The 13761-nt window shown below is 43.5% G+C and overlaps 1 protein-coding gene across 9 annotated transcripts in view; it reads right to left on the bottom strand.

Annotated features, from left to right (window-relative positions):
• Window positions 1–13761, bottom strand: part of PAG1 (phosphoprotein membrane anchor with glycosphingolipid microdomains 1) — a 116148-nt gene that overhangs the window by 84619 nt on the left and 17768 nt on the right. For 5 of the 9 annotated variants that reach the window (XM_055706520.1, XM_055706509.1, XM_055706518.1 and 2 more), the window contains exon 2: window positions 4700–4759. The gene's annotated coding sequence lies outside the window, so the exon portion shown is untranslated. Of the gene's footprint in view, window positions 1–2982; window positions 3033–4699; window positions 4760–7303; window positions 8040–13761 lie in introns of those variants that run through there. The other 4 variants (XM_055706511.1, XM_055706514.1, XM_055706512.1 and 1 more) reach the window with 3 other exon arrangements.

Here is a 13761-nt window from a genome sequence, read left to right as displayed (position 1 = left end):
CTTGTTTTCCCACACCTGACTTAAGGTGGACCTGCACAAGCTTGACTCCGGCACCTCCTTCTTTCCACCTAGGCATCCTCCAGGCACCATGAAAGCTTGGGCTGTGCCACACAGCAGCACTCAGGCCCTGCTGATGGCGTATCACCTCCCTTCCCAGCTCACCAGGGTCAGGGGGCTGAAATCTCACAGATCCTCACCTCCTCAAAAATGTCACCTGCCACCATGTTCCTCACAAACATCAACCTAATGCTGGAATTCCGTGAGGAGGTGGCTGGGTTATTTTGGGACAGGGGGCAAGCTGCTGGTGCTCACTGCCAGCAGCCCTCAGAACAGCCACAGGCACCCAGGCTCAGCAACATGCCCATGCAAACAGCAAAGGAGGCAGGAAACAAAGAGGTAAGGGCAAGACAGCAAATACAGTCAGACCCACGGATGAACTCTGAGATCACTGACTGCAAGTCACCAACACCCAGCCCAGGGACATTGCTCTCAAAAGGTTTTTTTCAACCCCCTGCTGTTGTGCAGATCCTCCCCTTGGGAGCATGCTGACACGGCAGCTCCTCCTGTTACGTTCAGTGTAATGAAAAGCACAAACTTCACGTATTTATGACCCTTTCAGATTGAGGAGCTGCAGCTGAGTGCCCTTGCCCGGGGGTTCTTACTCCTGCAGGAGAGCTGGCCATCTGGAAGGGCAATCTAAAGAAAGCATAAGGAAAACCTGACATCTTGGGGAAGGAAACCTGCAGACATGCAGAAGCTACCGCTGATGGCAGCAGAGATAAGAGATGTCTTGAGGCTCATGCTAGCCAACACAGCGGAGCCCATTAACATCAACACAGAGAGAAAATGCTTTTACCAACTCAAAGTAAAATGCTAAAAGACAAGGAGAGAGGGCTTCCCAGAAAAAAAAGACATAAAAAACCCCCACCAAGAAAAAAAAAAAGAACCACAAAGAAACAAAAACCAAAACCCTGAACCCCTCCCCCCCCCAAAAAAAAACCCACACAAGCAAAACAGAGGTGGCTCAGGCTGAGGCTTGTGTGTTTCTTTATTAATGCTGTATATATACAAACCCCAGCCTGGGCGCAGTGGTGGGCTGTTTGCACGTGGATGTTATTAGGGAAAGGGGTAAGATGGGAACCGAAAGCAGAGCAGCTATTCCTGAGTAACTTCCAACACAGGCGAGCTATAAATGTTAAGCAGCGAACCATGTGTCCCATGCACCAGCCACTCTGAGAGAAGCACCTCCTCATCCCCTCTTGCTGCCTTTCTGGTGGTGGGCACGGCCAGGCTCCTGACCCTGCTCCCTCAGTCTTGATCAGAGCTCAGATGCCAGCAAGCCCTCTCCTGCTGGCACTGAGCTCACTGCCTCACACATCTTCCTTCAGCCACACGCCTTGTGCCTCCACCATGCCAGTGCCAGGCCAGACAACCAACAGCAGAGACACAGGGAACAGGGCAAACCTCTGCGAAGCCCAGCAATGGCCACCATGCACATCAAAACAGGCCTCCGTGTCCTCCATGAGATGTAAGTTTGCCAGGGGGAGCCTGCAAACACAGCTGTCCTCCTACAGAGACCAACCCAAGAGACCCTGCCCTGCTCATCACCCCTCCCGCACCCCTCACCCCATGGCACCTATCACAGGAAACCGCCATTCCTCCACTTCTAACGGAACAACTGCACAGCGCATACTTCTGCCAGCCCTCGGCTGACAGGATCGCTTGACCTTGGACACTTGACCAGTGACCACTTGATTCGCACTTTCTTATGCTTTTGATACTATTTAAATAAAGAGCTATGCTTCCTAAAACTGACACTGGCTGTAACCTCTTGGCCTTGATGTGGCAGAGCCATACTAACTCTGGGGAGGAACCCCTCAGCGAAATACCCAGACCCTTCTGTGCGTGCCGTGCCTGGAGATGTGGTTCCACACTGAGACCCTCAGCAGCCTGACTGGCTGAAACAAGTCCTCAGTTCACCAGCCTCCTTCATCACAGGCCACACCTGCCTTCCCCACCTCCATCTGAAGGTACTTCCTTCAGTCTCACTTTGAACCAGTCAGCTCACCCATGGCGGGGTTGTTTGTGTATTACACAGTCAAAAATCCCAAGCCGCCAGGCTAAAGTTTAATACTATGTCTCCACCAACACAGCCAGTTGAAAGGATCCTGTCCTCACCTTCCAGCCTCAGTCAAGGCCAAACAGCTGTTTCTGGCAGTATTATAAATGGGATCAGAGAACTACATCCAGATTTTTAAAAGACTCTAGAACCCAAATAAAACTTTTTTTTTTCTTTCCCCAGCTCTAAGATTCACAGCTTTTTTGAGCTGGAAGGATAACTTGCTGGACCTGCAGCTGTGCTCAGATGGCACTGTGTTGCTGCCTAATGCTGATGGAGGATTACATGGCATGATAGCCTGTTCATCGTTTCTCATTTCCTGTGCAAGAGTTCAGGTTATCCAGGTCATTTAGGCACACATCAGAGTCACCAATGCATTTTTATTGCAAAAAGATTGCAAAATATTTACAAAATGATGAGCTAGTCAAAAGGGAAGAGAGAAAGCCCCCTCACCTTTCAGAGGTGGTTCATCTCCAGATCTGAGTAGCTTTTACAGAGAATGACAGTTCAGGATTAAAACACTTTATCTTTGAGAGATTTAAAAACAATCATCACAGTCCTCTGGCTTCCACAAGCTAAGACTCCAGAAGCATGAGTAGTATTGAATTCATTTTACACTCATTTTATCTCCAAGGTGTCTGGCCAAGCTCGTGGACTTCTACGTTCATTTTAAAGACAAATATTACCAAGAAGCAATGTTTCTATGAATCATACATCAGTTACATTCATGCATTTCTCATGGGCCCAAGATCTGTCATTGAAGCATCTCTATGCTACGTACAGATAGAAAAGGAGAGTGAGAGAAAGACTCGGAGTATATCCACACAAACTCATACAACCAATCACTGTAGCTAAGGAGGTACCTGGTCAGACAAGCTGTAGCTGAGTATATTACAAGAGATGCACTCTGTTTCTGCAAAGGAAAAGTTAAACCAGTTAGCTTGTCTGAGCAAACCAACATTCCTTTAGGAAAAGCTAGGGACATGCACCAGGTCAGTTATTGCAATGTGGTTACCTTGAAAGTTTTTTGCTTCTGATATTATCACTATCCTGTAAGTAATGACTACCTGCTCGGTATGCAGTAGCAAAGCACCAGTTCCCTGGAAAGTTTCAAGGCTATCACTGTGCTAAGAAAGGGACTTCAGATCTTCCCAGTCAACTCAGCCACAATCTGAGTGCATTACATACAACCAAATCTGGTGTGGTACCATATCATCACTTAATGCTCTTTACAACTACCTGACAGGAGGCTGTAGACAGGTGTGTGTTGGTCTCTTCTCCCAGGTACCAAGTGACAGGACAAGAGGAAACGGCCTCAAGTTGCCCCAGGGGAGGTTTATATTAGATATTAGGAAAAGTTTCTTCACTGAAAGGGTGGTCAAGCATTGGAACAGGCTGACCAGGAACATGGTGGAATCCCCATCCCTGGAAGTGCTTAAAAAACTTGTAGATGCATCGCTTAGAGGCATGGTTTAGTAGTAGACTTGGTAGTCCTGAGTTAACAGTGGGACTTTACGTACTTAAAGGTCTTTTCCAACCTAAATGATTCTATGATTCTATGATCACTTAGAAACAGCCACCCAGCAAAGGCCAGGATACTTGGAATAAAAAATAACTGCAGTGTTTGAAAATGAACTATCTGCCAGGTGTTGGGAGATGTTAAGTATTCAAGTGACAACCCAATATAAATTTGGCATTGCTCAAATCTCATCAGACCTTCCGTTAATGAACACAAGCGACACCAAGACCACGCAGTGAAGACTGGATCTCACTGGTCTCCACACAAATGTACCAGATACGCTTTGCAGAGTGCATACCCAGACTAACTTCCTGACCACAGTATTGTCTTCTGTACCCTCCGCAGCGGGCTTTTTGTAATTTGAACATGAAATATGAACCTCCACCTGTCTATTTTGTTATTTAATTTCTGTCCATACCCATGGAGACCACACAGACCTTTCAAAACAAGCTTTGAAACAACCAAATGCAATGTATAGATCTGCGGCACCTACAGCAATTGCAACAGCAGAAACAGCTTTTCAGTTGGCAAAGTGAGAAAAGATGATGATTTCTAATGAGGCAGCCATTGCTTTGCTTGACCTAAACAGATCCACTGATGATAATTCCCATCACCTGGGGCAGGAAAGCCTGTGCCAGCACTGCAGAGCATGTGATGCCTCTTGCACAGCTCCAGGAAGACAACCAGCTATGAGACTGGGATGCTGAGGGGTAAAGGAAGGACTTTCTGAATGGTCATATACAAGCCCACATCCAGCTGATTTTACCTTTCAGCTGGCACTGGTACTGCCGCTTTTTAACACATGGAAACAGCAACTGCATTTTCAAAATGTATCACGTCTTTATTTTATACATATGCACACACACTGGCAATTTCACACAGCACATCATGGATCATGAAGTGTAAGCTACAGCTTCTGTAAAAGCTACCTGTAATGTTGCTGCTACCCAGTTTAATTGCTTAGCACCGGCATGTTCATAAATTACAGTGGTCTACAGAAAACTGAACTAAAGCCAAGCTGACCACCACAGGAAATAAAAAGCAGTTGCATATATAATTACCTTCAAGTCTCTGCAGAGCTTGATGTTCAAGTGATACACAATATCGACAAATGTTTCCTCCTAGGCAAAAAAAAAAAAGTTCACAATTCTGAATTCAATTATGCCACACTATAAGAACATAACAGACAATACACATTATCCTCTATTTCTTCAGATTTTAAATCATATCCGGAGAAAAGTACTTTAGAAAAAGGTTTCCTTCCTGTATTTAAGTAACACAAGAAACTAATACAGTTTTAAAAACCCTTTTTATTATTTTTCTCTGTTTACTACCTTCTGACTTTCAGAGATCTGATAAAGAAGTTAGGTTGAGAATTAGGACAATTTTATTCTCTCAGCTATGTAATGTTGCCAATAATATGGCTTTCGTAGACCAAAACAGAATTAAAGGCTCCTATATGTAAACTCAGGGTATTTTATAGCCATGCATTGATTGTATCTTCAGAGAGATTTCTGCAACTGCTTGGGTTTTATGAGCAGAAACTCAGTGTTACTTAGTAATTGTATTGGTTTGTTATCTAAAGAAAGAGCATCCAGGTCAGTGATGAGAGATTTACCAGGAACAGAGAGAGGTAAAGAGGTTGCAAACCTTCCATTAGCACCAGCCTTCCAACACATACTTTCAGTTATGGGATAATGGAGTGGCCATGTGGCTGCAATCAATCCTGCAATGCCTATATAATAAAAATGTCAAACTTCTCAGACTGATTTTCTTTCCATTGCCTACATGAAAAATTAAACTAACTTGGTTTGTAAATTGACTTAGCTAGAAGAAAGTACTTTCCTCTCCCTGAATGCGTATTTCAGATTTAAAGGGTCTTAGACCGTTAACTTTGTAAGGAACTAGCTTGCTATAGTATTTTAAGACTAGTTTAAACCAAAGTTAGAGCAATAAGTAAATGAGCCTGTACAGTGCTAACCAGTAAGATTAGGAAATGTAATTACTGCCAAAGTAAGCAGAAACAGATATAAAATAAGACTATTTCTGAAGGAATATGCCATTTCTTCTACACCATTAATTTTCAGAAGAGACTCAAGTCTGTAAAGCAGCTTAAGAAATCAGAGATAGTCAGACTATCTGCTTGTTCAGACCACAGAAGGATACACTGATTCAATTACTTCGTCTGATGAAAACCCAAATTAGAATCGGTATAAGTGCATATTACAACTCAAACTTTTTGCACAAAGACAGAAACAATTTCTTTTTTGTAAGCATTAACAGTCGCTTTGCTCATTCAACTCCTCCTTCCCCCCCTGCCCTTTACTGGTGTAGTCGACTAAAAATAAAGCAGTGCAAGCTCCTGGAGAACTGTTGCTTAGCTACATTCTCAATTATCACAATGCTGGCCTTACTCATTCAGTGTCAAGGTCAAAGCAATTGTTTCTTTACTTTAATGATGAAGTATCCTGTTTATAAAAACCTTATCTGTTTCCTACTTTGTAAAATATTGCACATTTCAGTCAATCATTCCTGGCTAGTCCTCCAGAGAGACAAAGTGTGAGAACATACCGGTAGTGTTAATTTTTGCCCTTAATGGAGAGCTTTTTTCCCAACTCCACCCAGAACACCAACTGCCTCACACAGGCAATGAATTACACCAACATTTTTTCCCCTTCTTTGCTGTAGCCAAGCAAGTATGGCAGAAATGCAGTAGTTGTATATTTACTCTTATTCTTCCCCTTGTCCAATGACAAGCACAAGTAGAGCAACAATTTTTAATTAGCATGTACTTCTAGTCAGCGTTGTGGGAAAGCTACAGCAAAGAAGGAATTTCCCCATCAATTTTAAACATGAGAAGTTTTTGGTTCCTCTTTGCCTTTGAGGGCAGGTGTTTGGCTGCAAAGCCTGCAATTCTCCCCAGGCTAGTCTGGGCTGCTGAATATTTCATAGCCCCTGAGAAACGCAGCTGTAATCAACTTGCAAATAATGAAATGGGCAGTGATAATAGAGCAGAGGTAAAGTGCACCATTAGAAAGGATCAGTGCTTTGGCTGCTGCTGCAGTCTTGCTGTAACAATTTATCAGGTTATTTGATAAAATAATGCTATCAACTACAAAATCAAAATGTATGTTATGCCAAAAAAATCAGAAAGTGTCTCAGGTGGCCAACATGAATTGCACAGAGAAAAAAATCAGGAAAAGTGCCAAAGGTATTGCATTCAAGACCAAAACTCCATTAAATGTATTAATCACATGCCGATTACAGCCAGCCATGTTAGGGTATTAATAGAAAAATAAGTTTACAAAAGTTACTTAAGGTAGGAAAAGTTTTATAAAAATTAAAATAAAACAAAGAAAATATTTAAGAGGCAGTAAACAAGTTCAATTTAATCAAAGCTTGTAGAGTAACCCAGTTGCTGTCCTAATTTCTTTGTAACAGGATCTTGAGGTTTGACAGTTGGAAGCTCAGTGTTACAGTGTCCCCTCTGTATTGTTTGGTGCTGACGAGTACCAAAAGACAGCAAAAGACAAACACTGAGATTACTATCATGGCATTTCCTGAAGAAAGGACATGAACTATGATTAAGAATTTCACATTGAAAACCAGGATTGAGCAAGAGGTGAAACTAAACAGGCAGTGATCGGCTGGGTAGCAAGTTGTACCTGTGAATTACGCAGGGAAGCTCCACAGAAATAATTCTTGTCACTTCAGAAACCCCACACAAAACCTGACTGCTCCTGATCTGCTCCAGGTTTCTGAGGAACAAAGCACTGACTGTACAAACACAAGTTAATGTCACAGATGAGGCTACAGTGGCTATGCAGTAAAATGGGCAAGTTCATACATGATGACCCATCTGGATGGACAGTGAGACACCCTATATGAGTATTTCCTAATAACAAAGATGACCTCTACGCATCTTTATGAATGTGGACAGAGCTGTGACTCAGCCGCTAGCTCTTCACCCTGATCTGCAATGGTAAGCACAGATAAGTTGCAAGAGGCACAGTCTGCATGCAGGGAAGGGCTACCTCAAACGACTTTCTCCTAACCTCCTGCAGAGCAAGGGTAGTGGTGGCTGAGGCAAATATGCTCTCACAGGCACAGCTTTTGTTACCTCATGGTCTGCTGTATATCATTAGCACAGGTGAATTCCACTGCATAGCCAGTGTAAAATACTAAAATAGAATATTTCAGTTGGAAAGGACCTACAATGATCATCTAGTCCAATGTCTGACCAAAAGTTAAAGCATGTTGTTAAGGTAAATGCCGACAGGCTCAGGGCACCAACCACCTTTCTAGGAAGCCCGTTCCAGTGTTTGACCACCCTCTCTGTAAAGAAATGTTTCCTGATGTCAAGTCTGAACGTCTCCTGATGCAGCTTTGAACCATTCCCACACATCCCATTGCTGGATATCAGGGAGAAGAGATCATCCACCTCCACTTCCCTTCCTCAGGAAGCTGTACAGAGCAATGAGGTTGCCCCTCAGCCTCCTTTTCTCCAAACCAGACAAGCCCAAAGTCCTTAGCTGCTCCTCATACGGCATTCCTTCCAGTCCTTTCACCAGCAAGCAGCTGGTGAAAACAGCTGTATTTCAAGCGACTCTACGTGATGTGTGATTGTGGGGAAAAACAGATGAGAAACAAGTACAGGATGAAGAATAAACATAGTGCTCCAGTCACACCTGTTAGAAACACAGCAATCCCCAAAAAGTGCTATGTGGTAGGTGGACCCTCCTCCACATGGACCAGAACATGCTTCACTGCAGAAAAGATTAGTCTGTCTTCCCCAGCAGACATTTCCCCAGGCACCTGAGGAAACTCTGCTGAACCACAGCTCCCATGGCTGCAGTCCTTTCTCATCCTCTCTCCAAGCAAGGACTGACACTAATAGCTGCCTTCTGATAGATACAGGGAGAAGGTAACAGGCCAAAGTGGTAGGCAATTCACAGAAAGCTGATGTTGGCTCCATTAGTTAACTCCTCATATCCACAAGAATAAGCTGAATGTCATTCCTAGAAATTAAAGGAAGATCTGGATGCAGGACTGCTGGTAGGTTCACATGCAATACTGCATGTTGCAAAGTCTTGAGAGAAGTGTGAGTTGCTCAGTGGGATACCGCAAACGTGTGCAAGCAGAAAGCCAACTGTAATGGGAAATAAAAAATGCTATGCTCTTTGAGAAAGAACTTCTCCACTCAGGAAAAACCTCAATTAATGTCTATCTAATCATCTTTTACATGTTTCAAAAAATAGTTCATAGAAACTCCAAGAATCCAAGCAGACTGTAAAAGAAATATTAATGAAGTTGATAAACATATCTTCTTCCTTCAGTCCCTTTGTACTTGCTATGTTCTCCGCACAGACACTCTGTATTTTCATTTCTTTCCTCATCAGTAACAGATAAAGAAGGTGGATAGGTTTAATATTGCTAAAGAAAATCTGGTGTACACATGTTCAGTGCAGCAGGGGAAAATGAGCTCTCCAACATCCCAAAAACATCACCTGTCACTAAAAGAAAGTGGTGTCTCAGGGTGATACTGCACTAGAGTAATTCCCATGCTTTGATAATCAAAGGACTCCTCCTAGTGCTGTCTTCCATCTGCTGGAGAAAAGATCACACAGATAGACCTTCCAGCCAGATGGAGCCACCAAAAATTCTCTTTATCTATCAGAAAGCTCAGACATAACTGAGATGCACTCATTCATATTCTCCTGCTCTCGCTCCTGCAAATACCCAAAGATAAATTACTCAGACAAACTCAGATTTAGACTTTAAATGTCACAGGCAAATCTTACGCAGCTCATTTTTCCTTTCATTTTTTTTTTCCTGGCATGGAAGAAATACTCTTATTAACTCACTGGGGATCATGTCTTCCTTCTACTATCTGGGAAAAAGTACAATGTGACAGAGAGACATTGCACAATATAAGGCTGGTGGAACTGCTCTTCAACTTTATCCATTTAAAAGCCCCAAATCTATTTCAACAGTTGTGAATCTTCTGCAGTATTGCCAACCCTCTTCTGGATACCAGCATCCCAGCCTGACCCTTCTATAAAATGGGAAGGCTATGGTGATACAAGCTCCTGTAATTTGTGAGGTGTCTTCTTTTTTTTATTATTTATAATTTTTTTATTTATGTATATAGAACTATTCTTGGAGCAAGGAAGATTAGGAGGTAGACACACACACACTCCCAAACAGTACTGAACTCAAAAGTGGGGCTCTCACTCCTCAGCTAACTCTCACAAATCCGCAAGGTAGGCAGCAGTTCACTGCTCACGCACCTCCTCCTTGGACAACTGATTCTACTGGGAGCCTTGTAAAAATTGCAGCATCATATTAAATCTTCCCAAGACTATGTATTTGTCAGCATCCTGAGAAAACGGACTTTGATAACTGTAATGGCATATCCTGATGATAAGTACCAGAGGTGAGGCTGGCAGCAGTGCTGCTTATTACAGCTGATGGCACTTCCCCATTTCCAGAACAATTTTCAACTTAAAAAAAGGCAGCCTCACGCTAAATGTAATTTTGAGTATCTCCACTAAAATGATATGTACTTCTGAAAACAACGCTGAAAAAAAGTACTTCTCACTTCCCAAGTTAGAAGGTCTTGGCAAAAGGTCTTTTTCTTTGAGAAGGGTGAGTATCACTACTTTTTGAAGCAGGGACTTGACATTACCTAGGAAAAAGCTTTATGTCAGAGAGATGCTTTTTACTGCCTTCTGAAATGGGAAAGGCATAAACCTGTGAAAAAGGCGTAGAAGTAAGGCAACAGGAGAAGAGTAAGGAGAAGTGGGAAAAATTGGGACCAAGAGATATGCGGGGAAGGTGATGGTTAGGGATAGGCAAGGAAATCTGGCTGAGAAGTCAGGGAGAAAAGCAGAATGCAGGAGGGCAAGAGTGTAGGAAGGAAGGAGGGTGAGAGAGTAAGTCAATCTAGGCAAAAGCTAAGGAGAAAAAAAATGGGTGAAAAAGGAGAGTGAGATCAGGAACTGTTTGGATGAAAACAAGGTGAGCTGAGACCCATCTCACATGCAGCTGGTACAAGGGGAGAGTGGCACTGGCTTGGCAGAGACAGGAAGACACAGAGCTAAGGAGGCACTAGCAGAGACCTGAGATGATGGATGGGAGACTGGCAACAACAGGGAGTCAAGCGAACAACAAAGTAAGGGAAGTCCTTCTGGGCAAAAAGAGAAAATGTACAGACTGCTAAAATGGCAAGTGTGGTTGCGGAGGGAAATACACCTAGGGGAGCTGTGAGTGAGGGAAAGAGGCAAGAATAAGGCTTAGGAAAAGAGAAGCAACACAGAAGTAGAAAGAAACAGGTCTAGTCAAAAGCAGAGGGTGAACATATGCAGTCACAATAAAATACACACTTCAGGGACAACTGGGCTAGAACATATCTTTTGCTTTATCTCATTTCTCAGCTCTGCTGGCACCAGTAGCATAAAGCAGTAGGTAATAAAAATGGACCGGTATTACAGGACAGTTCTTTCAAAATATGAAACAATAATGCTCTGTGCCTCTTAAGGGCGTCATACCAATTTACCACGTGAGCTGTGGGTTTTGTTCAAACTGTCTTCTTGAGCCACACCAACAGCTTGAGGGTCCGCCATAGGGAGTCCGTACTCCCCATGGAAAACTAGACTTGCCTGCCCTGTAATCTCTCACACCCAGCATCTGTGGGAGGCTGTGAGCAGTCAGCTACAGCTCTGCAGGGTGTTGATGCCTCCCATCCTTGCACTGCCTGTAGCACAGCTAGTGCTCTCCAGATACAGCCACGGGGGTGGAATAAATGACCCTCAGCTTCTGCTGGACAAGAAAGGGACAAGGCTCCCAAACCGTACCAGAGGCAAGCAACATGGGTGGCCAGACCTTTTTCGTGCTTGTGACTGAAAGTGAAAAAAACACCTTTCTAAGTAAACAAAGGTCCAAAACCTGCCAGAAACACTCTGGTCTTTTTGCCACTAGAGCCCTCCCCAGGTTTCCAGAGGCTGCCAGGTGAAGCAGGAGTGTGGGGGACTCCCTTTGAAACCCATATCCAGGTGCTGCTCCTGCAGAAACCACACTGCAAAGGAGGGAGAGAGACAAGAAGAGGGGGGACACACCTGCCCCAGTCCCACCTTGATGGGTCACATGCAGTGTATACCCAGATCTGAGTGCTCCTGGGTCCCACTAGTCTAAGCATGCCCTTAATGACTTCTATGGTAGCTGGCAGGTACACCCCCCACCCCCTATTACTGTATTCTCTTTGTGCATTTTAATTCACTGAACTGGTGTGCAGAGCCCAGGAAAAATGACAGTGAGATTTATTTCTCTGTTGAAAAAGCTGCAGAAGTGATGCTGCTGATGGCTGCTGCTAGAGTTATAGATGCATCAGGGTAAAATACAGTGCTGAAAACCTGTCCCATGACCCAGTACAGAAGAAATTTTTAAAGCAACTCAGCAATACACTCAGATGTCAACAGCAGCCTCTTAGCTACTGGAAAGAAGTATGTGTGGGAGACTTTGCTGCTCCTGCAGTCATTCCAATGAAGTCCAATTTCATATAATCAGCTCGAGCAAGTTCAAGGGAAGACCCAGGGTGGGGGAGAGAAAGGAAAGGCATGAGAATAAGCAGCAGTCATCCAAAACCATAAAGGTCTATTTCCTGGTATTCTAGTTACCCATGAACTGAGGGTTCTGTGCCCAAATCACTCTTAAAGCCTCAGACAATGTTTTTTTCCGTCCTCACCTTAGCTAGAGAAATCCAGCTGCAAGATATGAAGATATCCAGCAAGAGTTTACTATATGCACCTTGAAACAAGTGCAGCAGAACTTGAGCCTCACCTCCTCTAACACTGACCAGTATAAAACACACACTATTAACAGTGGTATCTAATGTATGGATTTTCAAAATAAATAGAATGGAACAAGCTTACAGAAGCTTTCTCCCAGAATTTCCCCATGTCCTGCAGAGTACTCTCCAACAACGTGTGATCTGTTTCACAGTTCTTGAGCCAAAAAAAGAGGTGAAGTTAGTGTCTCCTATCTCCAGAGACCTTTCTGTAGCTATATCCCAGTAAATCCATGCCATTCCTTGCCTTGGGGCTGCATCCCTCACTTCTGAAACCAAGAAACCAATTTCAAAAGCTCTGGTGATTTTAGGAGTGTTTTATATTAACTAGGGATTAGATGATTTCTTGCACATTCAGGAATATTGTTGCTGCAGCTTCTACCACTTTTTGATTTCTTTTTCTTCTTCATCCAAAGGCTTACCTGCTACCTCAGACTCCTCCTTTGCCCACACCATCCCAATGCGATGGCACTAAGTATGGAAGACTGAAAGTCTCCATGCTCCTCTGTAGTAATCTCCCATACTGACTGCGTTTTAGAAGAAAGTAAATACTGGAAAGAAGTCCCTTCATCACAGAGGTATTAGTGGGCTTCAGATCTTTCCTTGAAAAGTGAGATACAGCAAGATGCAACCTCATAAAATGGCTAGTGGCACAACAGCCAAAGTGCTCCCTTCCCCATTAGTTAAGACCCAACTGCAAGGCACTGAGAGTATGTGATATATTTAAGAATATTACCCAAACACAGTCCTCTCTACCTTTCTCCTAATGGCCCAGCACAGAGCAGCGCTAAATTTCCTGTGGAACAGAGCACAGCAGATGATCATGGCATGCTTCGATCCTAGCAGACTTGCCTTTAATCAGGCAGCACAGTTCAGAGCCAGTTCAAAAAAGGACTGTCTATAAGAAAATACCCCACATCTCAGCCACTGAGAGCTTGCTTCAGGAAATCTGCAGACGAAGCTGAAAAATGTAGCAATTTAAAAGAAGCAAAATTGGACAGTATGAGCATTTACCTTTTACCTGAAAATGATTCATGAGACACCCCCACAAAGTGTCAGACAACAGCAGAGCAGTTCATCTGCTCTTGATAACCCAGCATTCCCAAGCCATCAATAGCCATTTGAGTACTCCTAAAGTAAATTTAGCTTCATCTTCATTATTTTCTATATTGAAAGATCAAGGATGTAATCATGGATGTTTATGCAATGGCAAGAGGGCACAGTATTGTATGTTTTATTACACTACCAAAGCAGAATCTCGTTCAGACACTGCTAGTG

This window comes from Falco cherrug, chromosome 3 (assembly GCF_023634085.1).
Source record: "Falco cherrug isolate bFalChe1 chromosome 3, bFalChe1.pri, whole genome shotgun sequence".
Classification (NCBI taxonomy): Eukaryota; Metazoa; Chordata; class Aves; order Falconiformes; family Falconidae; genus Falco; species Falco cherrug.
This window is presented reverse-complemented; position numbering and strand designations above follow the sequence as displayed.